This window comes from Pristiophorus japonicus, unplaced genomic scaffold, assembly GCF_044704955.1.
Source record: "Pristiophorus japonicus isolate sPriJap1 unplaced genomic scaffold, sPriJap1.hap1 HAP1_SCAFFOLD_52, whole genome shotgun sequence".
Lineage (NCBI taxonomy): Eukaryota > Metazoa > Chordata > Chondrichthyes > Pristiophoridae > Pristiophorus > Pristiophorus japonicus.
The window spans coordinates 4,556,959-4,583,090 of NW_027254426.1; the positions used below are offsets into that span (position 1 = coordinate 4,556,959).

A 26,132-nucleotide genomic window follows, 5' to 3' on the forward strand; every position below is an offset into this window, starting at 1 on the left:
TCCAGAGTGCTCACCATTCCACCATGGAACCAACTACACCAAAATCTTTGAAACATTTCTCAAAAACAGCAAAATCATCTCCAACATGACACTTTGGTTCGGCCTTTTTTTATCTCTCGTGGCAGTGCCTGTATTTCAAAAAGCGTTATTTTTGTTCATCTTGCTGAATACATATTGCACAGATAATCTCAGCACACATTGTGCAGGTAAAGGCAGTATTATAGACAATAAACTGATTTCTCCTCCGCTGATTTGTAACAGGTAACTGATGGTTAGCAACATAGAAACATAGAAAAAAACAGGTGCAGGATTAGGCCATTCGAGCCTTCCCCGCCATTCTATAAGATCATGGCTGACCATTCCTTCAGTACCCCCATCCTGCTTTCTCTCCATACCCCTTGATCCCCTTAACCGTAAGAGCCATATCTAACTCCCTCTTGAATATATCCAATGAACTGGCATCAACAACTCTCTGCGGCAGGAAATTCCACAGGTTAAGAACTCTCTGAGTGAAGAAGTTTCTCCTCATCTTGGTCCTAAATGGCCTACCCCTTATCCTAAGACTATAACCCCTGGTTCTGGACTTCCCCAACATCGGGAACATTCACCCTGTATCTAACCTGTCCAGTCCCGTCAGAATCTTATACGTTTCTATGAGATCCCATCTCATCCTTCTAAACTCCAGTGAATGAACACACGATTTGGCAACGAGACTTGTCGATCAAGCATCAATGACAAAGGCAACAAAACTGCCCACCAGGTGTCTTTCATCTGTTTGTCCCAAATTTTCAGCAGCTGGGACAACAAGCATTCAGGTTCCCCCAAGATTTGAACTCAGATCGCTGAATTCAGAGTCCTTACCATTACACCATGGAACCAACAATGCAAAAATTATTTGAAACATTTCTCAAAAACAATAAAATCATCTCCAACATTACACTTTGGCTCAGACTTTTCTCTTCCATAGCGTTCCCCTCTTTACGTTCTGCTAATTATCGATGCAGACCAATTCACACAGATGCCGTCGAGGCTTTGGGTTCTCAAGTGCCTGTTTTTGTTTCACACTGTTCATCACAGCTTGTACTTCAGTCTTGACAGGTAAAAAGTGCATTGGCATTGCAATGCATTAATGTAAATGCTTGGCATGAAAAGAAAATGCAAATTTTTTCGAGAACAAAACATGCAGTGCCTGCATTTCAAAAAGCGTTGCTTTTATTCATCCTGCTGAAAGCATATTGCACAGATAATCTCAGCACACATTGTGCAGGTAAAGGCAGCATTAGATAAAACAACTGGTTTCTCCTCCGCTGATTTGTAACAGGTAACTGATGGTTGAACACACGATTTGACAACGAGACTCGCAGATCAAGCATCACTGACAAAGGCAACACAACTGCCCCCCAACACCAGGTGTCTTTCACTTGTTTATCCCAAATTTTCAGCCACTGGGACAACAAGGATTGAGGTTCCACTGAGATTTGAACTCAGGTTACTGGATTCAAAGTTCAGAGTGCTCACCATTACACCATGGAACCAACCACACAAAAATCTTTGAAACAGTTCTCAAAAACAAAAAAATCATCTCCAACATTGCACTTTGGCTCGGCCTTTTCTCATGTTTCATGTCAGTTTCCCTTCTTTGCACTCTGCTAATTATCGACGCAGAGCAATTCACACAGATGCCGTCGAGTAGCTGTTTCTGTTTCACACTGTTCATCACAGCTTGTACTTCAGTCTTGCCAGGTAAAAAGTGCGTTGGCATTGCAATGCATTAATGTAAAATGCTTGGCATGAAAAGAAAATGCGACGTTTTGTCGAGTGCAAAGGTTCACCAGACTGATTCGCGTGATGGCAGGACCGACATATGAGGAGAAACTGGATCGACTGTGCCTTTATTCACTGGAGTTTAGAAGAATGAGAGGGGATCTCATAGAAACATATAAAATTTTGATGGGACTGGACAGGTTAGATGCAGGAAGAATGTTCCCAATATTGGGGAAGTCCAGAACCATGGAACACAGTCTCGGAATAATGGGTAAGCCATGTAGGACCGAGATGAGGAGAACCTTCGTCACTCAGAAAGTTGTTAACCTGTGCAATTCACTACTGCAGAGAGTTTTTGATAACAGTTCATTGGATATATTCAAGAGGGAGTTAGATGTGGCCCGGACGGCTAAAGGGATCAAGAGGTATGGAGACAAAGCAGGAATTGGGTACTGAGGTGAATGATCAGCCATGATCTTATTGTGTGATGGTGCAGGCTCGAAGGGCTGAATGGCCTACTCCTGCAAGTATTTTCTATGTTTCGATGTTTCTATGAAGTGCCTGCATTTCAAAAAGCGTTGCTTTTATTCATCCTGCGGAATGCATAATGCACAGATAATCTCAGCACACATTGTGCAGGCAAAGGCAGCATTAGACAACAAACTGATTTCTCCTCCGCTGATTTGTAAAAGGTAACTGAATGTTGAGCAGACGATTTGACAACTAGACTTGTGGATCAAGCATCAATGACAAAGGCAACAAAACTTCCCTCCAGCACCAGGTATCTTTCACTTGTTTGTCCCTAAATTTCAGCAGCTGGGACAACAAGCATTCAGGTTCTACTGAGATTTGAACTCAGATAATTGGATTTAAAGTCCAGAGTGCTCACCATTCCACCATGGAACCAACTACACCAAAATCTTTGAAACATTTCTCAAAAACAGCAAAATCATCTCCAACATGACACTTTGGTTCGGCCTTTTTTTATCTCTCGTGGCAGTGCCTGTATTTCAAAAAGCGTTATTTTTGTTCATCTTGCTGAATACATATTACACAGATAATCTCAGCACACATTGTGCAGGTAAAGGCAGTATTATAGACAATAAACTGATTTCTCCTCCGCTGATTTGTAACAGGTAACTGATGGCTAGCAACATAGAAACATAGAAAAAAACAGGTGCAGGATTAGGCCATTCGGCCCTTCGAGCCTTCCCCGCCATTCTATAAGATCATGGCTGACCATTCCTTCAGTACCCCCATCCAGCTTTCTCTCCATACCCCTTGATCCCCTTAACCGTAAGGGCCATATCTAACTCCCTCTTGAATATATCCAATGAACTGGCATCAACAACTCTCTGCGGCAGGAAATTCCACAGGTTAAGAACTCTCTGAGTGAAGAAGTTTCTCCTCATCTTGGTCCTAAATGGCCTACCCTTTATCCTAAGACTATAACCCCTGGTTCTGGACTTCCCCAACATCGGGAACATTCTTCCTGTATCTAACCTGTCCAGTCCCGTCAGAATCTTATACGTTTCTATGAGATCCCCTCTCATCCTTCTAAACTCCAGTGAATGAACACACGATTTGGCAACGAGACTTGTCGATCAAGCATCAATGACAAAGGCAACAAAACTGCCCACCAGGTGTCTTTCATCTGTTTGTCCCAAATTTTCAGCAGCTGGATCAACAAGCATTCAGGTTCCCCCAAGATTTGAACGCAGATCGCTGAATTCAGAGTCCTTACCATTACACCATGGAACCAACAATGCAAAAATTATTTGAAACATTTCTCAAAAACAATAAAATCATCTCCAACATTACACTTTGGCTCAGACTTTTCTCTTCCATAGCGTTCCCCTCTTTACGTTCTGCTAATTATCGATGCAGACCAATTCACACAGATGCCGTCGAGGCTTTGGGTTCTCAAGTGCCTGTTTTTGTTTCACACTGTTCATCACAGCTTGTACTTCAGTCTTGACAGGTAAAAAGTGCATTGGCATTGCAATGCATTAATGTAAATGCTTGGCATGAAAAGAAAATGCAAATTTTTTCGAGTGCAAAACATGCAGTGCCTGCATTTCAAAAAGCGTTGCTTTTATTCATCCTCCTGAAAGCATATTGCACAGATAATCTCAGCACACATTGTGCAGGTAAAGGCAGCATAAGATAAAAAAACTGGTTTATCCTCCGCTGATTTGTAACAGGTAACTGATGGATGAACACACGATTTGACAACGAGACACGCAGATCAAGCATCACTGACAAAGGCAACACAACTGCCCACTTGTCTTTCACTTGTTTGTCCCAAATTTTCAGCAGCTGGGACAGCAAGAATTGAGGTTCCACCACAATGTGAACTCAGATCACTGGTTAACTGAGTCCAGAATGCTCACCATTACACCATGGAACCAATCATGCCAAAGTTTTTGAAACATAGAAACATCGAAACATAGAAACCTAGAAAATAGGTGCCGGAGTAGGATTGCAAAAATTCGTTGGACAACCCCGCAGTGTGTGGACTGATTGGAAAGGAAATTTAATTTGGAACAATCAACCAGAAAGTTTGGGATCTTAAAGTGCATATGGAAGAAACTACGAGTTTTAATCAAATTTGGGATTTTACAAGGCAGATTGGTTCCGTGTGGAAAGGGCTGAGAACTAAAGGATCGTTCAAAGAAAGCAGTTTGGGTATTGAAGCTGTCTGGGATATTGAAGCTGAACAAATTGTCTGGGGAATTGTGTAAACTCGAAAACCCATCTTCCTGGGGGACATTAACATAGCAACAATCAACCCAGAGATAGCCAGCCATCACTCTGAGCAGGAAAACCATCCAGCGTATACATAATGACAATGGCCCATCCAGCCCGCATGGAAAACCCAGGTGTCGGCAGACATTGCAAATACCAAAAATCTAATTTTCACGATCAATTAACAAATTAAAAAGATCGACACATCCGAGACAGGTTACCATTAATGGGCCCGCCAAAATATAACAAAGAGATATCAAGCACGCCAAAATTAAAACAAAGAATCGGGGCTCATTTGTCACGCAGATTAGAACGGCTCCCAAAGTATAACTGGGTCCCAGATTTTTAACAAAAGAAGGAGAACGGGAAGGAGGGAAAAAGGAGAGAGATCGCTGCAGCAGTTTGTAACAAGCCTTCCAGAGAGCTTGCTACACAGCCTCCTATACAGCTCTTCTGAGCTCCGACATCTTCAGCCTCGACGACACTCCTGGACCACACTGCCCTGCTACCGAAGGAGAAGGAAGAACATCATCACAGCAGAGAAAGCAGTTCCCAGTAACTTCGGACATCATCATCGTGGCAGCAACTGACCACAGCCAATGTGGTAACATCGAAAACACCGCGATCGACAAATTCGAAGAACAAAAGTCCTCAAGAAGAAACCGAAGTTTGAAAGTTTCCCCTCTACAATCTGTTCCTCGATACCAACAGGTGAAACATTACCCAAAAGAACTTTAAAACCTACTGCTGACGGAAGAAAGTGGGTACTCACCCCATAAATCCAATACGCACACTACTGCATCAGCGGACACCACCCAACTGAAGACCACGCAGTAAGAAGTCTTCCACGACGTTCGGGGTACGGCAAGCAGAACTTACAGAGTCCAGCGAACCTCGAAACTGCAAACCACCACCAACTGATATTAAGAGGATTGGTGAGCATAATCCCTGTTTGCCCTCGAGTTTCACCGAGTCAGAGTTAGGCATTGGGAGGTGGGAGGTGTATTATTTTTCTGTAACCCCTTTAAAGTATGATAAGTGTTTTTTTATTCTAGTAATTACAAGCTCGACATTTTACGTTCTTGCTCTGAATAAAATTGAGGTTCTTTGCACCAAAACCAGTTGTTTCTTGCACTTTGTCACATTCCCAAATAAATCCAAAGTCTAGAACCCAGATAGTGCGAGCGATTCAAACCGCTCAGAAGGTCAGAGGTGAACCTCACCCCACACACCACGCCCGACAGAATGGCGACCATGGCAGGACTTTGGTGTAAAGGATGTGATGCAGAGATTGCTGTTTTGGAGGAAAGAATAAAGATGGAAGAGAGGATTTCCTCCTATGTGTACAAGAAAGTGAATGTCACTAAGGAATGGGTGCTTGGTCTGTTGCGCGCTGAGCGTTCAGGAGACGCTGCGGCCCAGTGGACAGCCAGCAAGTACCATAAGGAATCAGTAGAAAAGGCAATTTGGTTGTCCTGACGACAGCAACAGGTCCAACCCCTAGATAAGAACATCGAGTCACTGCAGGCAGAACGATGTGAATGTGCAGAAACATCACATGACAGGGCTATGGCAGAAGAAAGGTGTGGGGGGAACTCCGTAAACTAAAACATGGAAAGAAACAGCGAATGGAAAGGTGCAAAAACAGCCAGGACTATTTTCAGTGTCAGGTTACCGAGGCGAAGAATAATGAAAAGATACTGTGGGAGGAAAACACTCGCCTCACCCTTCAAGTAAAAGAGCTGGAGGATAAGTTAAGAGACGTACAGCAGCTTATAAAGTAGCCAGCACTAATGGGTTTGAGTCATGCGACCACGGTCCCTGCCAGCAACAAACAAAGGTTTAACCCTTGCTCTGTGCAAGGCAAAAGGCAAGGTATTCCTAATAAACCCGGGTATGGCCCGGGTAAACCTGGAAGAGAAGGAGGAAACTGTTCAACCACCACCTGTGGTGCCGGTGACTATACCGGTTCGGCAGCAGGAGGGTGAACGAGTTGCGGGGCGGACAGGGATAGCGGACCACCACCACCTGTGGCCCCGAGTTTCAGCTTGGCTTGGCAGCAGGGAGGAGGGGTAGGCGAGCCAGAACAGGAAGGGCCAGAACCAGGGCCAATGTGCCTGGTCCGGCAACAAACGTTTGGCCCGCCCACCGGTGCTGGGGGTCTGGGGCCCGTGGAAAGTCAGTTTGTGGTTCCCCACATGAACCAACACCTTAGGGCTATGATAAGTCACCTGGGAAAGCTCACCCCAAAGGGGGACACCTCAGTCCACTTTATGGAAGTGGAACAGGCAAGGAATATTAAAGCGTGTGATGATGCTGAGATAGCAAATATGCACCTCCTCTCACTGGACGGCAAGCAGTACCAGTCCCTCTCTGCCGAGAGCAAAAGGGGGCAAAGGACATGTGCCGCTGTCCAGGAAGATATTCTAGAAGCCATGGACTGTAATGAAGTGAATCCCAACAGTGCAGCTCACAGGGAAAACCCGACAGGTTTTCGCAGACAGGCTGTGGCCTGTGTACCAGAGCGTCTGTGGAGGGGACCTCGACCGGAATCACCTAGGCCGGGATGAGAGAGCCCACTGGCTCCGAAGCCTGATGGCAAACAATTTACCACGTATAAGGACAAAGGCTGAGGCCTGGTTTGACCCGAGAAATCCCCAGGCCACCGAACAGGGAGTGGTCAGGGAACTGACCCGAGCCTACTGGAACGGCAGGGGGATGGAAGAGCACCCACCCAAGGGAAGGGTCCTCGAAATGAGACCTAGTCAGGACAAGAGGGAATGGTGCCACGACGGGGGCAACCCCTCCGGTACAAAACGTACCTGTTTTGGGTGCGGAAAGTGTGGGCACTGGATAAAGGATTGTAGAAACCCATGGAAGAGTAGCACAGGGAAGAGTTCTCCTGCCCCTGCCCAAAAGACCGAGACGGAAAACCAGCCCCTCCCCACACGTTTGATACCTTTCTGACTGCGCTGCGAACAATGCTGGATGGCTCTGGGAGGGTAGCCACCGCCACCGGTACCGAAATCCCATCTGCCCCATCCCAGCCAAAACAGTGACTAGAACAGACACAGCCTGTTTCCCTGTGTTCCCTCGAGTAAGAGTGGGGAAGACCGACCGTTCAGATGGAAGTGGAGAAGATGAAAGGGACTGACCTGCTGGATACCGGTGCATCAAGCACCCTTGTCTATGTAAATAACCCCGACGCCTCACCTCTGTCTAACGGGGTCCCCTAGAGCTTGGTGTGTTTCACAGGCACTGAGCAGGTTGGCTCATTCTCCGTTCCGCTCTCTGTTCATTTAGGAACACTCCACACCAAGTGGACTTGTGTCCTGATGAAGTGGGAACAGGAAGGGAGAGGGATCCTGAGGGCTGACTTTATTCGAGGCCACGGGATCCTAGTGGATTTAAGAAATGACTGTCTTTGGGGGTCAGTCTGTACGGGACAGGAGAGTGAGGTAATGGTTATATCAGAAAAACGGGGAAAGGGGACAGTGTGCACCATGAAGCCAAAGGAGTGTTACGACCGTGAATCCCTGGTCAGTAACACTCCGATGGAGTACCAAGAGTATCTAAGGGCAAACCTTGCAGCTTTTGCCACTCACAAACACGACTGTGGGAGGATAAACGTGGTCGAGGTTAGCATAGATGGGGACCCTATGACCCGACCGTAGAAACAGTATAACTTCCCCAGGGAGGCGGAGGCAGACATGGAAACAGCCTTGGGTTCTTTAGTGAAACAGGGGTATTGAGACCAATAGCTACCCATGTGAACTCTCCGTTGTGGCCGGTTAAGAAACGGGACAACTCCTGGAGAGCCACGGTGGACTATCGAGTACTCAAACTTAACATCCCCGCCTGTGCACCCACGGTTGCTGCTGTCTTCGACCTAATTGGACGTATCACAGCCTCCGCGACCACCTTCACAGTGCTGGACATTTCCAACGGGTTTGGTCCATACCTTTAAGAAGGAACGATCAGTACAAGTTTGCTTTTACCTTTAAAGGACAGCAATACACTTGGAACTGTCTCCCTCAGGGCTTCCACAACAGCCCCAGTATTTTCCATCAATGTATGGCCAACTGTTTAAAGAGCTTCAGCAGACCCCAGCAGCTGGTACAGTATGTGGACGACCTGCTCCTGTTCACCGATGAGTGGGAGGAGCATGGCCCACTGCTGGCTGAACTGCTGGAGCTGCTGAAAGAAGAAGGGTTTAAAGTGAATCCCACAAAGGCACAGATCGGTCTGAAGGACATAAAATTCCTGGGACTGGCTGTGCGCGCTGGGGAAAGGGCCATTGACAAAGCTAGAAGGGAAGTAGTGCAGAAGTTACCAGCTCCCGACACAGTAACAGAAGCAAGATCTTTTCTCGGGCTATTCAGGTACTGCAGAGATCTCATTGAGGATTATGCAGCCACAGCAGCCCCTCTGCTCCGACTCCGACACAAGGGAGTGGAGTGGGAATGGGACGAAGGCTGAGAGGCAGCATTTATCCAACTCAAGAAAGACCTGCAGATCGCACCAGCTCTAGGGGCTATTGATGGGAGAAAAGAGTTTTTCCTGGAGGTAGCAGCCAGTGAAGGGACAACCTGAGTGCAGTACTGCTCCAAGAGTGGCATGGCCGGCTGAGACCAGTGGTCTACTCCTCCAGGATACTCACGGATGTGGAAAAGGGACACTCCAACTGTGAGCGGCATCTCCTAGCCACTCACTGGGCTGTGAAAAGTTCACTTATCTTCACAGGGGGGTCCCCTATCACACTCCTTACCCACCATACGCCCACCCAAATGCTCCTGGACGGTCGGATCCTGGACGGGACAGAGAGCAGTGCCTGCATTGCTCGCTGGACCCTACTCCTCTCCCAGATGGACCTGAGGGTAAAGGGTCTCTGCGAGCCAAGACTCGCAGCCAACATGATCTATCCAGGGATCGCCCACCGGTGTACGGTGGGAAATTAACATAGGTTTTCGGGCTGGGTTACACCGCAGAGGCCGAGAGATCTTTGTGGACGGTTCAAGCACGGATCTGCGGGTGAACGATTCACAGGCTGCGGAGTTTATGACCCAGAGGCAGGCATTGCCCTGGCAATTAAACTCCCCAGTACGATGAGTGCCCAGCACGCTGAACTATCTGCGGTGGTATATGTAGTCACACACCCCGAAGAATTCCCCAGCCCACACACGATTTTCTCGGACAGTATGTTCACATGCAATTCGTGTCTGGAGTACTTGGCTATCTGGTTCCGTCGCGGATACACATCTGCAGACGGGAGACCCCTGGCAATTAAGCCCCGACTGGAAAAGATCATGACAGCCGTGGGGGAGGAAGGGAAGATCTATATACATAAAGTGAAGGCACATTCCACCACTGAACCCCGTAGCGAGGGAAACCAGCAGGCTTACATGTTGGCCAAGAAAGGTGCGCGCACGGGCAAGCTCTGGGATCTGTACAACCCAGGCCCCATCGCAGCAGTCAGGGGCAGGATTGGGATGACAGGGAGGGCAGGGGTAGCATTGTCCCCGGACCTAAAAACGGTTCAGATCCAAGACCCCGTCCCCAAAACTGTCCTGAACACGCTAGAAAAAGGGGTTAGAGTAGACGGCCCGTACAGAAGGAATGCTGTTCAGGGGGGAGCAATGGGTAGTACCCCAACAACAGCGGAGAAAATTCCTCCAGCTGGCCCACGAGGGTCCAGGAGCAGGACACCCTGGACCTGAGACCACTTGGCAACGGCTGGAACAGGCAGGGTGGTGGCCGGGACTCAGGGAAGACGTCCGCGAGTTCTGTGCCAGCTGTCTGGTGTGCGCAGCCAACAACCCCGACCCCCAGAAAAGGAAGGTGTCTATGGGACATATCAGGAGGGTAGAGGGATCCTGGCAGTCGATCCAGGTCGATTACATTGGGCCCCTACCCACTGCACAGGGAGGTTACAAGTACTGTCTCGTGTTGGTGGATGTATTCACCAAATGGGTGGAAGCCTTCCCATGCCGAACAGCCACTGCCCTGGGAACAGCCAGGATCCTGGTCAGGGAGGTGTTCTCCCGATGGGGACTACCCCAGTACGTGGATTCCGACCAGGGGAGCAACTTCACCAGGCAGGTGATGCAGGAGACCATTAAGGTGCTCAGCATCAAAGGGAAATGGCATCTCGCCCACAACCCGCAGTCATCCGGGCCTGTGGAGTGTTTAAACCGCAACATCAAAGAAAGGCTGCGAAAAGAGACAGGGGACTCACCCAAGAGGTGGTTAGAGGTCCGACCACTGGTCCTCATAGGGATCCGGGCCAGCCAGTCAAAGATCACGGGGTACTCCCCGTATGAGCTCATGACCGGCAGAGCCAGGCGAACCCCCACCCATGTATTAGCCCCGGTACTCACGGAAGGTCAGCTCCGGGAAGCGAGCTGGGACAGCTTTGTCAGGAACCTGTTTGAACACATTAAACAGATTCACTGGCAGGCTGCTGACAATATGGGAAAAAAGCATCGGAGCAACTGACTGCTGTTAGAGCCCCTCAAACACCACGAATGGGAGATAGGGGACCAGGTTATGGTATGGAACTACGCTCGAGTAGGGGTTTATGAGGCACTGTACATGGGGCCGTACCACATTGTCGACAAGACAAGCCCCATGGTCTGTGCCGTGAAAATGCCTCGCCGTACAAAGTGGTCCCACATAAACCAGTGCAAACTTTTCAACCCCGGGACAGCAGCTAAACGTAAGGGACAGCCAGGAACAGGGAACCGTGTTAAAGGCAGGGACCCTCAGCCAGCAGCCTCCGACTGTGGAAATACCACAGGGGACGTGGCAGACCCACAGACTGTACCCAGAGGGGCGATGGACTGAGTTACTGGAGGAGCTATCCCCCCAATCATTTGGGACTTGGACGCACCCCCAGGGGTCAAAACCCTGAGAAGGACTCTCCGCACGCCACGGCCTAAGGCACCATGGTCACCAGCGCCCCAATTTAAGTGGTTCAACCCCGGGAGAGGGACCTGCCGTGAAAGGGTACCTAAGATCAGGGACCAGTCTGCGAGCAGGGACACCCAGCCGGTAGCCTCGGGCGACGAGGGAGCCCCAGAAGAGGTAGTGTTGGACCAGCCACTAATTGGGGGTCCCCAGCCCACGGCCCTCAACCAGGCAGAACCCCCAGGGGACAAAATGAACCAGGCAGCCACCGCCACAGGAGCGGTGTGCTGTATCACCGGAGGGGACATTCCCCCAACAGTGTGGGACTCAGACCCACCTCCGGTCAGGACACTCCAGGTCCTGCGGTACTGTCCGACCTACTACCGGCCCCGCTGGAAACACAGAGGCCAGGGAAGAAAAGAGAAGGACAGGAATTAACCTGGCCACCCGGAGATGGGTGGCAGATGTACATAAATAATACGATATGTGTTAAGGTATGTTTAGTAAGAATCTAGCTTAGTGTAGATTATGCGTGTAATGATTCCAGGGCACCACAACCGAAAAGAAACCACACATATGGAAGGTGTGAAACGAGTAGAATAGGATAAGGATGTTTATATGAATATAGAAGTTAAGAGTTTCAGCCGACAGCCGGTGACTAAATAGTGACATATGTATTGGGGAAAGGAAAAGAGCCCACCTTGTCGGCAGTAAAAGAGGCACTACAAGATCGATAACAACATGAACAGGGTCCTGTTCCTGCTCACCCTGATAAGGATGAGCAGTGACAGCTGAGGAGATGTGGAAGAATCCCCCATTTATGGTCTCAGGAGAGAGAGCACCGATCGTGACTGCAGGGGGTGGCACCCCGGGTGTGGAAGAGCTCGCCGTGTACGCCCACGAGGGAAGGTGGCCAGGGTGGATGGGATCTCATTCCACCCACTACTCCAGCCAGTAAGGGTTTACCTCTGGGGAGGCCTCCGTTCCATGCCCCAGGATACGGGTCGTTGCTGCGTGGGTCAGTGTCACGGAGGGAAAACGTGTGTTTGACTTGTAAAGGAAAGATTCCCCTGGGTAGATGGTGCTGGCTCAGGAAGCTGTGCAAGGATGTGGGGGATCAGCACTCTGACTGGGAAAGACTCGGGAATGACACGTACCGTACCATCACGGGGACACGGGGAGGAGTGAAGGTGTGTTAGAACAAGTGGTGGGAGTCTGAACAGGGAATTTACGTCTGCATGTGGTGGTCAGAGGAGATCTGTCCTGCAGGCATATCAATCGCCTTTGCCAGGCAATGGCAAGATGAGGGGGAAGGGATGGGGTGGGATTCCAGCCTACACGGGTGTGTGGTCCCACACTCCCCACTCCCAATTAACAACACCGAACTTATAGCATACATTAAGAAACCCCTGCCCACGACCCCGCCAGTGAGAACAATAACAGAAAGGTGTCCGACTACCACCAAGTGACTCGGGAATGGATTAGTATTGGTACCAACCGAAAAGGTGTTATACCAGGGGCTACATTATGCAGTAGCTTCAGTTATTTTAAACTTTACCGAGGTGCATATACCTGACTGGTGCCCGAAGGAAACAGAGCAGCTATACCAGGCCCTACTCAGAGAAATGTTCAAGAACTTTTATGAGTTAGAATTTGAGAATGTAGACAAAACAGATATATACATCCTATACGCTAGGGACACCATGGGCACGGGAAGACCTAGAAGGGGCACATTGAACGACATTTTAACTGCATATCATGCAGGATCCTCTGTGATAAATAGCCTGGACGATATAGAACTACACATGCAGATAAATGTTCGAAAGAACCATCTGAGAAACATCATGAAAGAAGAAAACACAGGAGAAGGCTCAGAGCTACACGAGGACCAGGCTATGATGATCCATTGAAAGGAAATCGTGGCTGAACTGGAAAACTTGCACAGACAGTGAATGCACTCATACGGGAGGATAGGAATGCTTCTGACCAGGTTGCACAGAACGAGGTGTGTGTGCTGTACGGGGCATGGTTGTTGGGCGAGGGCCGCAACAACCTGGCGGATTTAAAACTAGGTTTAGTCCCCTCCTGGATCAGTAACAAGCACCTCGCAGCCCTCCACCCGTACAGTAACTCACTAAGCCCGTGCCAGCTCGGCCTAGCTTCTGAAACTTACCCTGTCCCAGTCGATCGCGATGTTTTAATCACACCATCATGGGGATAGTACTAAGGATGTCGGTCATGGGTGGGACAGCCCTTCCCACACTGTATACAGGGTGGAGATCATTGGAGTCATTCAAGGAGGTGCACATGTTCATTTCACAGCAGTCCCACCCTATGTCATAAAGTGGGAGCACGCTGTGACGGGTACTGAGCTCTCCGGGTGCTGGAGCCGGGGTGCACACATAATACTGTGTCCCCAGCACTTGAACACCTATTCTAAACCACAGTGCAGGTTTAAAGCTGCTGGTGCACAGTCTGTCAACTGTACCATGGAGGTAATGGCATAAAACCATGTCCCTCCACAGGTAGCATACATAGGGGGCGGGACATATTGTGTCACCACCAGTGCGCCCTACTACCAACATGGACACTTCTGGTGTCCGGTTAGTGACAGCAGTTTTTGCTTTGAACCCGAGGCAGAAGTTCAAGTGGCCCAGGAATGGATTGTCCCCATTCCTGAACCCTCCACTGTTCACCTCACTGTGAGAGAAAACTTCACAAACCTGCAAGATAATGTCGTATATTTGCCGATGAAATTCCCCCACTACCCGAACAACTTACCGCTCTGCTAGCAGCTGTAGTAATCTCACAAAAACATTTTGATTCTCGAGAAGAGAAAACAATTGAGATCGGGAGAAAGATTCTAGAGATCACAATTCCACCTTGGTGGGACATTTTCTGGAATATAGAAGTTCCTGCCGGGATCAGAATAGCTTCCCACTTTTTGGTTGTCTGTCAACTCGCGATTATTCTTTAATTATGGTGTCTTACTTGTTGAGTGAAACGCAGAGGCCGTCAGGTCAGGCACCAAAGGTGCTGTACGCTCCCTGGCCAAACTTGGGGATCGCACAGGGAGGGGTAACACCATATTACCATGTTTAATTTGTTTTACTTTTACCAGCTGTAAAAACGCAGAAATTGAGTGTTGTAAGAATGTTACTTAAAAATGTGTTTGACTATGTATCTTTATTTTCTGTAAAACGGACCCCCTCTATGCTGTAACAGAATTTGAATGACTGTATTTGCCTGTAAACAACATTGCATTTCAAAGGGGGATGCACGTTAAAGTTTTAGTTCGGTAAATACAGGGAAGGTTGATTCTCGGGAGAGGAGGAATTTTGCTCACCTAGCATGACACTCGAGCATGTAGAGTATCACAGGGGGGACTGTAGGATTGCAAAATTCATGGGAACACACACCCCCCTCCACTCCCCCGCCTCCCGCCCCCCACAGTGTTTGGACTCATTGGAAAGGAAATTTAATTTGGAATTATCCACCAGAAAGTTTGAAATCCTAAAGTGCACATGGAAGAAACTCCGAACTTTAATCGAATTTGGGATTTTACAAAGCAGATTTTACAAATCTGTGTGGGCAGAGCTCAGGACTAAAAGAACTACCCTTCAAAGAAACCAGTTTGAGTTTTGAAGCTGTCTGTGGTATTGAAACTAAATAAAATTGTCTGGAGAATTCTGTAACCTCGAAAACCCTTCTCCCCAGGAGACATTAACATAGCAACAATTAACCCAGAGATAGCTAACTATCATCCTGATCTGGAAGACCATTCCAGCACATACATAACAACAATGGCCCATCCAGCCTGCATTTAACCCCAAGCACAGACAGACACTGCAGATCAAAGCTAATATTTCCATCAAGAAACAGATTTAGAAGATTGACACATCTGAGACAGGTTAACATTTAATGAGCCCGCCAAAATATGACAATGAAATATCAAGCCTGCCAAAATTAAACAAAGAATCCGGGCTGATTTGGCGCGAAGATTAGAACAGCTCCAAAGGTATAACTGGGCTTTAAAAACGCGTATGCTACTGCATCAGAAGACACTGCTAGGGACGTTTGGCAGAATGTGTGTAAACAGCAGCAGAGCATCATAGAGCATCAATAAGGGAGAGGGACCACCGCAGCAGTTTTAACTAGCTTCTCCAACCTCGACGTCCTGCAATCGGAAAAGAGAGGAAGAACATCACCATTGCGGCAGCAACCGACCACAGCCAACGTGGTACCACCAAAAGCACCGCGATCGACCAACTTCGAAACAAAACTCCACAAGGAAGAAACCGAAGAATCGAAAGTTTGCGCTGGACAACCGAGGCCTGACGACCAACAGGTGAAAACATCACCGAAAGAGACATGGAACCTATTTCTAATGAAAGAAAATGGGTACGGGTACTTACCCCATAAGACCAAAACGTGCCCGACTGCATCAGCGGACACCATCCAACTGAAGACTACGCAGTCAGAGGTTTTCTCCGACGTTCAGGCTAAGGCAAGCAGAATCTACAGAATCCAGAGAACCCCGAATTGTGAACCACCACCAACTACCAGTAAAGGATCGGTGAGCATAGTCCCCATTTGCCCTGGAGTTTAACCTAGTCAGTGTTAGGTATTGGGAGGTGGGAGATGTATTATTCACTGTAACCCCTTTGAATGTGTTTGTCCTGTTCATTAATTAAGTGATTATAAGTTTGAAATTCTATTTTCTTGCCGTTAATAAAATCAAGGTTCTTTTGCACCAAACCAGTTGTCTCTTGCACTTTATCACATCCCCCAAATCAATCCAGAGTCTGGAACCCAGGGAGTGGGAGCGATTCGAACTGCTCAGAAGGTCAGAGGTGAACCTGACCCCACACACCACCCCCGACACTATGCAGTGCTGTTTCTGGCCACCTGCAGGTTGATTTTGAACTTTTATGTCCTGTCACCTGAAATAAATGAGGGCAGCAGGCCTGACACCGGGGAAACAGTGAGACAGACTTTCCCGATCAGCACAGAGGGAGTTCACTGATCATCTCCCCTCTGTTGGGGCTGTTGTGACTGAGGTTTCTGTACTGTTGTGGTTATCACATTTGCTTTCCATGTGAAAGGTCCCTGGTCTGGTACCAGGCAGAAACATCAAGTTTAAACTTGCTATAGAAGAACAATCAGAGGCGAGTTTAGTCTCCTGCCAAATGCTGCCTGACCTGCTGAAATTTCCATCATTTTCTGTTTTTATTTGCGATGTATCCTGGCAAAAGAGCTCCCTTATTCCTTAATTGCTCTCTATTTCACTTCAATAAATAGATAACTTTCAATGAGAGAAAACGGATCCACCGGGGACCTTTCGCGTGTGAGGCCAACGTGATATCCGCTACACTGCAGCCCATCAAAGGGCGAGAAACCACGGAATATAAAGGATGAGCTCACAAATATCAGGGGCAGTGCAGTCTGGTCAACGTCAAACCCTCCTTTCTTATTCAGCAGAGGCATGAACGGGAGTCAAACGCCACAAAGTTTAATTAAAGACACAAATACAAGTAACACTTCCAAATCTTTTCACTGTAAAATTCTTTCACATTATTTGAAATCCTAGCACGGGCCAGCCAACACTGCGATATGTGTGTGCACTCGGTCCGTGCAGCAGAGCTGGTCTCCAGTCGTCTTTGATAACCCTTACCACTGGACCAAGACCTCGCTCTGTCAAGCCCGTGTGATGGCTGGGGTGCAACGGCCACCACACGTTAAAAAAATCCACGCACAGGCATCTTCCACCCTTCGGGATGTCGTTCGGATCCTTCATTGAAACACCTGTGAACTCATCCTTTTTCAGCGTGGAAGCAAGTCATCCTCGTTCCGAGGGACCGCCTATGATGATGATGATGATGGATACATTAACGTCCCGACAGCTCATTGACTGCAGGAGTGGGACCGTGCGGCGCTTTAGAAGACATGTCAAAAATACAAAGTCACTGATTCCGTCTCCTGTGCTCCTCCTGTCAGGAATAGCAACAAACTAAAAATGCTCAATAATGGTTACACCTTATCGCCACATAAAGTATGTAGTTGACTTGTTGGTCTACAGGTGTGATTCTAGCTTTGGGGTTGTTATTTGAAATATGTGAGAGGTCCCGGGTTCAAATCCTGAACGAGCCCTAATTTTGCCGCGAATTTTAAATTTGCATCGAACTTTTGCAAAGAAGGACTTGCATTTCTGCAGCGTCTGTCAGGAACTCAAGATGCCCCAAAGCGCTTTGCAGCGGTTGAGTTGCCTTTGAAAAGTTGTCACGTGAGGAAAGATGTGCCCAAGTCACCTCACACGCACCTCAACTCTTTGTGAAGGAGTTCATAGAATCAGAGAGGTTTACAGCACGGAAGGAGGCCATTTCGTTCCATCGTGTCCGCGCCGGCCAATAAGAGGCTATACAGCCTAATCCCACTTTCCAGCTCTAGGTCCATAACCCTGCAGGTTACGGCACTTCAGGTGCACATCCAAGCACTTTTTAAATGTGGTGAGGGTTTCTGCCTCTACCCCCCTTTCAGGCAGTGAGTTCCAGACCCCCACAACCCTCTGCGTGAATAGATTTCCCCTCTAAACTTTCTCCCAATTACTTTAAATTGATGCCTCCTTGTTGATGACCCCTATGCTAAGGGAAATAGGCCCTTTCTATCCACTATATCTCGGCCCCTCATAATTTTATACACCTCAATGAAGTCTCCCCTCAGGCTCTGTTCCATGGAAAACAAATCCAGCCTATCCAATCTGTCCTCATGGCTAAGATTCTCCACTCCCGGCAACAGACTCGTAAATCTCCTCTGTATCCTCTTCAGTGCAATCATGTCCTTCCTGTAATATGGCGACCAGAACTGCACGCAGTACTCCAGCAGTGGCCAAAACTGCCCCACCGACCCCATCTCTTGTATTCTATTCCTCAGATAATAAAGGCAAGCATTCCATATTTCTTCTTAACCACCTTATCGACCTGGCCTGCTACTTTCAGGGATCTGTGGACATGCACTGCCTGGATTCTGGGGAGGACCCAGCAGATTGGAAAACTGCAAATGTAATGCCCCTATTTAAAAAAGGAGGAAGACAAAAAGCAGGAAACTATAGAACAGTTAGTCTAACGTCTGTGGTTGGGAAAATGTTGGAGTCCATTTTTAAAAAAGCAGTAGCAGGACATAGAAACATAGAAACGTAGAAAATAGGTGCAGGAGAAGGCCAATCGGCCCTTCGAGCTTGCACCACCATTCAATAAGATCATGGCTGATCATTCAGCTCAGCACCCCTTTCCTGCTTTCTATCCATACCTCTTGATCCCTTTAGCCATAAGGGCCGCATCTAACTCCCTCTTGAATATATCTAACGAACTGGCATCAACAACTCTCTGTGGCAAAGAATTCCACAGGTTAACAACTCTCTGAGTGAAGAGGTTTCTCCACATCTCGGTCCTAAATGGCTTCCCCCTTATCCCTTAGACTCTGACCCCTGGTTGTGGACTTCCCCAACATCGGGAACATTCTTCCTGCCTCTAACATGTCCAGTACCGTCAGAGTTTTATATGTTTCTATGAGATCCCCTCTCATTCTTCTAAACTCCAGTGAATGCAGGCCCAGTCGATCCAGTCTCTCCTCATATGTCAGTCCTGCCATCCCATGAATAAGTCTGGTGAAACTTCTCCGCACTCCCTCAATAGCAAGAACATCCTTCCTCAGATTAGGAGACCAAAACTGAACACAATATTCCAGATTACGCCTCACCAAGGCCCTGTAAATCTGTAGTAAGACCTCCCTGCTCCAATACTCAAATTCCCCAGCTATGAAGGCCAACATGCCATGTGTCTTCTTCACCGCCTGCTGTACCTGCATGCCAACTTTCAATGATTGATGTCCCATGACACCCAGGTCACATTGCACCTCCCCTATTCCTAATCTGTCACCATTCAGATAATATTCTGCCTTCACGTTTTTGCAACCAAAGTGGATAACCTCACATTTATCTACACTATACTGCATCTGCCATGTATTTGCCCACTCACCTAACCTTTGCAAGTCACCCAAAGCCTATTAGCATCCTCCTCACAGCTCACACTGCCACCCAGCTTAGAGTCACCTGCAAACATGGAGATATTACAATCAATTCTGTTGATTCCATCTAAATCGTTGATGTATATTGTAAATAGCTGGGGTCCTAGCACTGAGTCCAGTGGCATCCCACTAGTCACTGCCTGCCATACTGAGAAGGACCCATTTATCCCTGCTCCTTGCTACCTGTCTTCCAACCAGTTCTCTACCCACGTCAATACATTACCCCCAATACCATATGCTTTAATTTTGCAATCTAATCTCTTGTGTGGGAGCTTGTCAAAAGCCTTTTGAATGTTCAAACACATTACATCCACTGGTTTTCCCTTGTCCACTCTACTAGTTGCATCCTAAAAAAATTCTCGAAGATTTGTCAAGCATGATTTCCCTTTCATAAATCCATGCTGACTTGGACCGATCTTGTCACTGCTTTCCAAATGTACTGCTATTTCATCTTTAATAATTGATTCCAGCATTTTCCCCACTACTGATGTCAGGCGAACCGGTCTATAATTCTACATTTTCTCTCTCCCTCCCTTTTTAAAAAGTGTTGTTGCATTAGTTCCCCTCCAGTCCATAGGAACTGATCCAGAGTCGATAGACTGTTGGAAAATGATCACCAATGCATCCACTATTTCTAGGGCTACTTCCTTAAATACTCTGGAATGAAGACTATCAGGCCCCAGGGATTTATCAGCCTTCAATCCCATCAATTTGTCTAACACAATTTCCTGATTGATAAAGATTTCCTTCAGTTCCGACTTCTCGCTAGACCCTCGGTTTCCTAGTATTTCCAGAAGGTTATATGTATCTTCCTTTGTGAAAACAGAACCAAAGTATTTGTTCAATTGGTTTGCCATTTCTTTGTTCCCCATTATAAAGTCACCTGATTCTGACTGCAAGTGACCTACATTTGTCTTCACTAATCTTTTTCTCTTCACATATCTGCAGAAGCTTTTGCAGTCAGTTTTTATGTTCCCTGCAAGCTTCCTCTTATAATCTATTTTTCCGCTCCTAATTAAACCCTTTGTCCTCCTCGACTGAATTCTAAATTTCTCCCAGTCCTCAGGTTTGCTGCTTTTTCTGGCCAATTTATATGCCTCTCCTTGGAATTAACACTATCCCTAATTTCCCTTCTTAGCCACGGTTGAGCCACATTCCCCGTTTCAGTTTTTTCTCCAGAGAGGGATGTACAATTATTGAAGTTCATCCATATGATCTTTAAATGTTTGCCATTGCCTATCCACCGTCAACCCTTTAAGTCTCATTTGCCAGTCTATTCTAGCCAATTCACATCTCATACCATTGAAGTTACCTTTCCTCAAGTTCAGGATTCTCGTCTCTGAATTAACTGTGCCACTCTCCATCTTAATAAAGAATTGTACCATATTGTGGACACTCTTCCCCAAGAGGCCTCGCACAACAAGATTGCTAATTAGTCCTTTCTCATTCCACATCACCGAGTCTAGGATAGCCAGCCCTCTAGTTGGTTCCTCGACATATTGGTCAAGAAAACCATCCCTAATACACTCCAGGAAATCCTCCTCCACTGTATTTCTACCAGTTTGGTTAGCCCAATCTCTATGTAGATTAAAGTTGCCCATGATAACTTCTGTACCTTTACACATTCGTAATTTCTTGTTTGATGCTGTCCCCAAACTCACTACTACTGTTTTATTGTCTGTGCACAACTCCCACGAGCGTTTTATGCCCTATGGTATTCCGCAGCTCTATCCATACAGATTCCACACCATCCAAGCTAATGTCCTTCCTTACTATTGCGTTAATTTCCTCTTTAACCAGCCACATTACCCGACCTCCTTTTCCTTTCTGTCTATCCTTCTTGAATGTTGAATACCTCTGGATGTTGAGTTCCCAGCCTTGGTGACCCTGGAGCCATGTCTCTGTAATCCCAATTGTATCATATTTGTTAATTGCTGTTGATGCAGTTAATTCAGCCACCTTATTACAAATACTCCTCGCATTGAGGCACAGAGCCTTCAGGCTTGTCTTTTTAATTCACTTTCTCCCTTTAGAATTTTGCTGTAATGTGGCCCTTTTTGATTTTTGCCATGTGTTTCTCTGCCCTCCACTTTTATTTTTCTTCTTTCTATCTTTTGCTTCTGCACCCATTTTACTTCCTTCTATCTCCCTGCATAGGTTCCCATCCCCCTGCCATATCAGTTTAACCCATCCTTAACAGCACTAGCAAACACTCCCCTCGACATTGGTTCCGGTTCTGACCAGGTGCAGACCGTCCGATTTGTACTGGTCCCACCTCCCCCAGAACCACTTCCCATGTCCCAGGAATTTGAATTCCTACCCCCTGAACTATTCATCAAGCCACATCGTCATCTGAGCTATCCTGCAATTCCTACTCCGATTGCACGTGGCACTGGTAGCAATCCTGAGATTACTACCTTTGAGATCCTACTTTTTAATTTAACTCCTAGCTCCCTAAACTCAGCTTGTAGGACCTCATCCCGTTTTTTTCCTATATTGTTGGTACCTATATGTACCACGACAGCTGGCTGTTCACCCTTCCCCTCCAGAATGCACTGCAGCCGCTCCGAGACATCCTTGACTTTTGCACCAGGGAGGCAACATACCATTCTGGAGTCTCGATTGCAGCCGCAGAAACATCTATCTTTTCCTCTTGCAATAGAATCCCCTATCACTATAGTTCTCCCACTCTTTTTCCTGCCATCCTGTGCAGCAGAGCCATCCCTGGTGCCATGGACTTGGCTGCTGCTGCCTTCCCCTGATGAGTCATCTCCTCCAACAGTACCCAAGGTGGTGTATCTGTTTTGCAGGGGGATGACACCAGGGTACTCCTGCATTACCTTCCTTCCACTGCTCTTCCTGATGGTCACCCATTCCCTATCTGCCTGAGTAACCTTTACCCGCGGAGTGACCAACACACTAAACGTGCATTTCACGACATCCTCAGCATCGCGGATGCTCCAGAGTGACTCCATGCGCAGCTCCAGTGCCGCAATGTGACCAGTCCGGAGCTGCAGCTGGATACACTTCCTGCACATGTAGTCATCAGGAACACTAGAAGCGCCCCTGACTTCCCACATGGCACAGGAGGCGCATGACACGTGTCCGAGCTCTCCTGCCATGACTTAACCATTAGATTACTTAATTTGGCAACATGCCAAAGGTTTCTTGCTGCTAAGAACAAGAAGAAAGACAAAGAAACAGAAAACTACTCACCACTCAATCAGCCAATCACTTACCCTCTTGGCTGTGATGTCACTCTTTGATTACTTTTGACTTCTTTCTTACTTTTGACCCTGCACCAGCTGTAGCTCGCTGCTCGCTGCTCCTCCAGCCACTGCTCCTCCGACTGCCGCCGATCCCCGGACTCCCGCTGGGACTTTATAGGCCGCTGCTCACACCTCCTCCGGTCACTGCTCCTCCGACTTTTGGAAAAAAATAATTCAGTCAGGCAGAGTCTGCATGGATTTATGAAAGGGAAGTCATGTTTGACAAATTTGTTGGAATTCTTTGAGGATGTAATGAACAGGGTGGATAAAGGGGAACCAATTGGATGTGGTGTATTTGGACTTCCAGAAGGCATTTTGACAAGGTTCCACATAAAAGATTACTGCACAAGATAAAAGTTCACGGGGTTGCGCGTAATATATTAGCGTGGATAGAGGATTTGCTAACTAACAGAAAACAGAGAGTCGGGATGAATGGTTCATTCTCTGGTTGGTAAACAGTAACTAGTGGGGTGCTGCAGGTATCAGTGCTGGGACCCCAACTATTTATAATCTATATTAACGACTGGAAGAAGGGACCGAGGGTAACATAGCCAAAGATTGGAGGAAAAGCAATGTGTGAGGAGGACACAACAAATCTGCAAAACAACATAGCCAGGCTAAGTGAGTGGGCTAAAATTTGCCAGATGGAGTATAATGTTGGAAAGTGCAAGTTTATGCACTTTGGCAGAAAAAAATCAAAGACAAGTTGTTATTTAAATGGAGAAAAATTGCACAGTGCTGCAGTAACAGCGGGACCTGCGGGTACTTGTGCATGAAACACAAAAGGTTAGCATGCAGGTAAAGCAATTGATCAGAAGGCCAATTGAATCTTGGCCTTTATTGCAAAAGGGATGGAGTATAAAAGCAGGGAAGTCTTATTGCAGTTATAAAGGAGATTGGTGTGGCAAAACCTGGAATAATGCGTGCAGTTTTGGTTTCCATATTTAATATTTGCTTTACTTGCTTTGGAGATGTAGAATTTACCAATATTTCGCAAAGATTCCTTGTACCTGTTCCCATGCAAAGGAGAAGAATCCCTTTCTGGACTTTTTGAAATGGAAGGACAAACTTCGGGACACAAATGAGTTTAAAGAGGAAGACAAGGCCTGCATGGGATAAAAGGGGATGCATTCATGGAGCCCCCACAGTGTTTCAACTCATAAGAAAGAGAATTTAATTTGTACCTCAATTACAGAAGCCTGAGATCCCCTAAACAGCTATGGGAAGCAGCATATCAATTTTAAGATTCTACAACATTTTGGCTGCGTAAAAAGAGTTACCGAATACATGGGGCTAACCTCTGTGAAGCAAATTCGTGTATTAAGGATCCCAGACTGTCTGGGGGAACTATGCAACACCAATTCACCCCCTAATAGATAATCAAATTACCAACCATTATCTAAACGACACAACTCAATCAAATTACTGCTGAACAAGCTCGATAAATTCTGACAAAGAAGAGAGCTCAAAACTAATGAGCAGCTCCCTTGAAACAAAGAGCTGGGCCAGATTTGGTGGGAGATAAGGAAGCCTTTTTGGGATTATATCTATTCCCAGTTTTACAAGGAAAAGAACACAAGCAGCCGGAGGTGGGGAGTGAAGAAATGGAGTAGTGGAGAAAACTGCAAGAAATCATCAAGGACCGACCGAGCATGCAAACAGCATGAGGCCCACGATACGGAAGGTTGTCAGCAACCAAATTGACAATCCGGGCCACCACAACCAGCGAAACGACCAACCGAAACCAACTCAGCAAAAACCGAAGAATCGACATTTATTTCCACTCTACAATCTACTTCTGAACGACCAACGGGTGAGAAATTACCAAAAAGGACTAACTAAAACTATTCCTAACCAAAGAAAGTGGGTACTTACTCCATACATCCAAAACGCAACTTACCGCATCACCCCAACTGAAGACTACGCAGTCTGAAGTCCTCTCCTCCGTCCGGGGTACGGCTCGCCTCGAAGGCCAAGTGCAGTGAACCCCAAAACCGCGATTCACCGCCAACTGTCAATTGGGATTGGTGAGCAGAGCTCCTGAACCCCCAGAGCTATAACTTAGTTAGTCAGGGGAATTGAGAGCGGGGGAGGCTAGGATAACTCGTGTAAATGTATCTGAATTCTCCTTTTACCCCATTTAGAGTTTAAGCTGTATTCTTTTCCCCATAGGCTGTATGTTGACAATTTATTCAACGTGTTGTACCCCTTAGTGTCTATTGCTATTACTATTCTGTGTGTGTTATTAAAGATGTGGCTTTTACTTCCTTTTAAACACAATAAAGCCATACCTGCTTCCTATCTTGAAACCGATTGTTTGTCCAAGTCTGTCACAGCCCCTTTATAATTCAAGTGTCTAGAACAAGGGTGTGGGAGCGATTCATTTAAGGGCAGAAGGGAAAGCTGACCCTCCGAAAACCACCCCTTACATAATGGTGACCACCAAGGGCCTCTGGGGCAAGGGACGTGATAAGAGAGAGACTGGTTTCATGAAAAGAAGCAAAAAGGAAGAGGGGATTTCCTCGTATGTGTTTAAGAGGGTAAATGTGGCTAAGGAGTGGATACTCGATCTATTGTATGCTGAGCGTCCAGAAGATGCTGCAGCTCAATGGACCGAGAGCAAGGACCATAAAAAGTCAATAGAGAAGGCCATTTGGCTAATTTGCCTTCAGCGACAGATCCGGCTTCTAGATGAGGAGAATGAGAAATTAAAGGGAGCATTGAGGCAGGCAGAAGAGAGGTCCAGTGCAAGGGACACAGTCGGGGAAAGGCTGTGGACTGAGGTGGGACAGTGAAAGGAAAGTAGAGAGCTCACTAAAGAAAGGTACAAAACCCAACTGGACCTTTTACAGTGTCAGATTATTGAAGCCAAGTATAGCGAACTTGCATTGCGGGAATAGAATTCCTGCCTTGACAAGCAAGTTAAAGATTATGGGGCGAGGGTGAAAGACATTCAGGTAGCCTATAAGGTAGCCAGTACCAGGGAATTTGAGGCAGGTGAACACGGCCGCTGCCAGCAGCTGATCCAAGGCTTGAACCTTGCTCTGTCCCGGGTTAAAGGCATGGTGTGCCTGATAAACCCGTGTTTAGCCCAGGAACACCGAGTAGAGCAAGGAGAAACCCCGCAGTCACCGCCTGCAGCTCCCGGGAACAGCCCAGAGCAGCGGGGGTGTCAACCAGAGTGCGGGGCAGGCAAGGATTGCGAACTACCAACACCGTCGGCCCCGAGTTTTAAATCGGTTTGGCAGCAGGGGGAAGCAGGCAAGCCAATACAAGGAGGGCTGGAACCAGGGCCAATGCACTCGGTCCGGCAGCAGATGTTTGGCCCACCTGGTGCAAATGGGGCAGCAGGACCCCCAGTAA

General features: G+C 47.3%; 1 non-coding gene across 1 annotated transcript; it reads right to left on the reverse strand.

Moving 5' to 3' along the window:
• Nucleotides 1–1,463: 1,463 nt before the first annotated feature.
• Nucleotides 1,464–1,535, reverse strand: trnaq-uug (transfer RNA glutamine (anticodon UUG)). Its single transcript has one exon. It is a non-coding gene; the product is annotated as a tRNA-Gln (tRNA).
• Nucleotides 1,536–26,132: the final 24,597 nt, after the last annotated feature.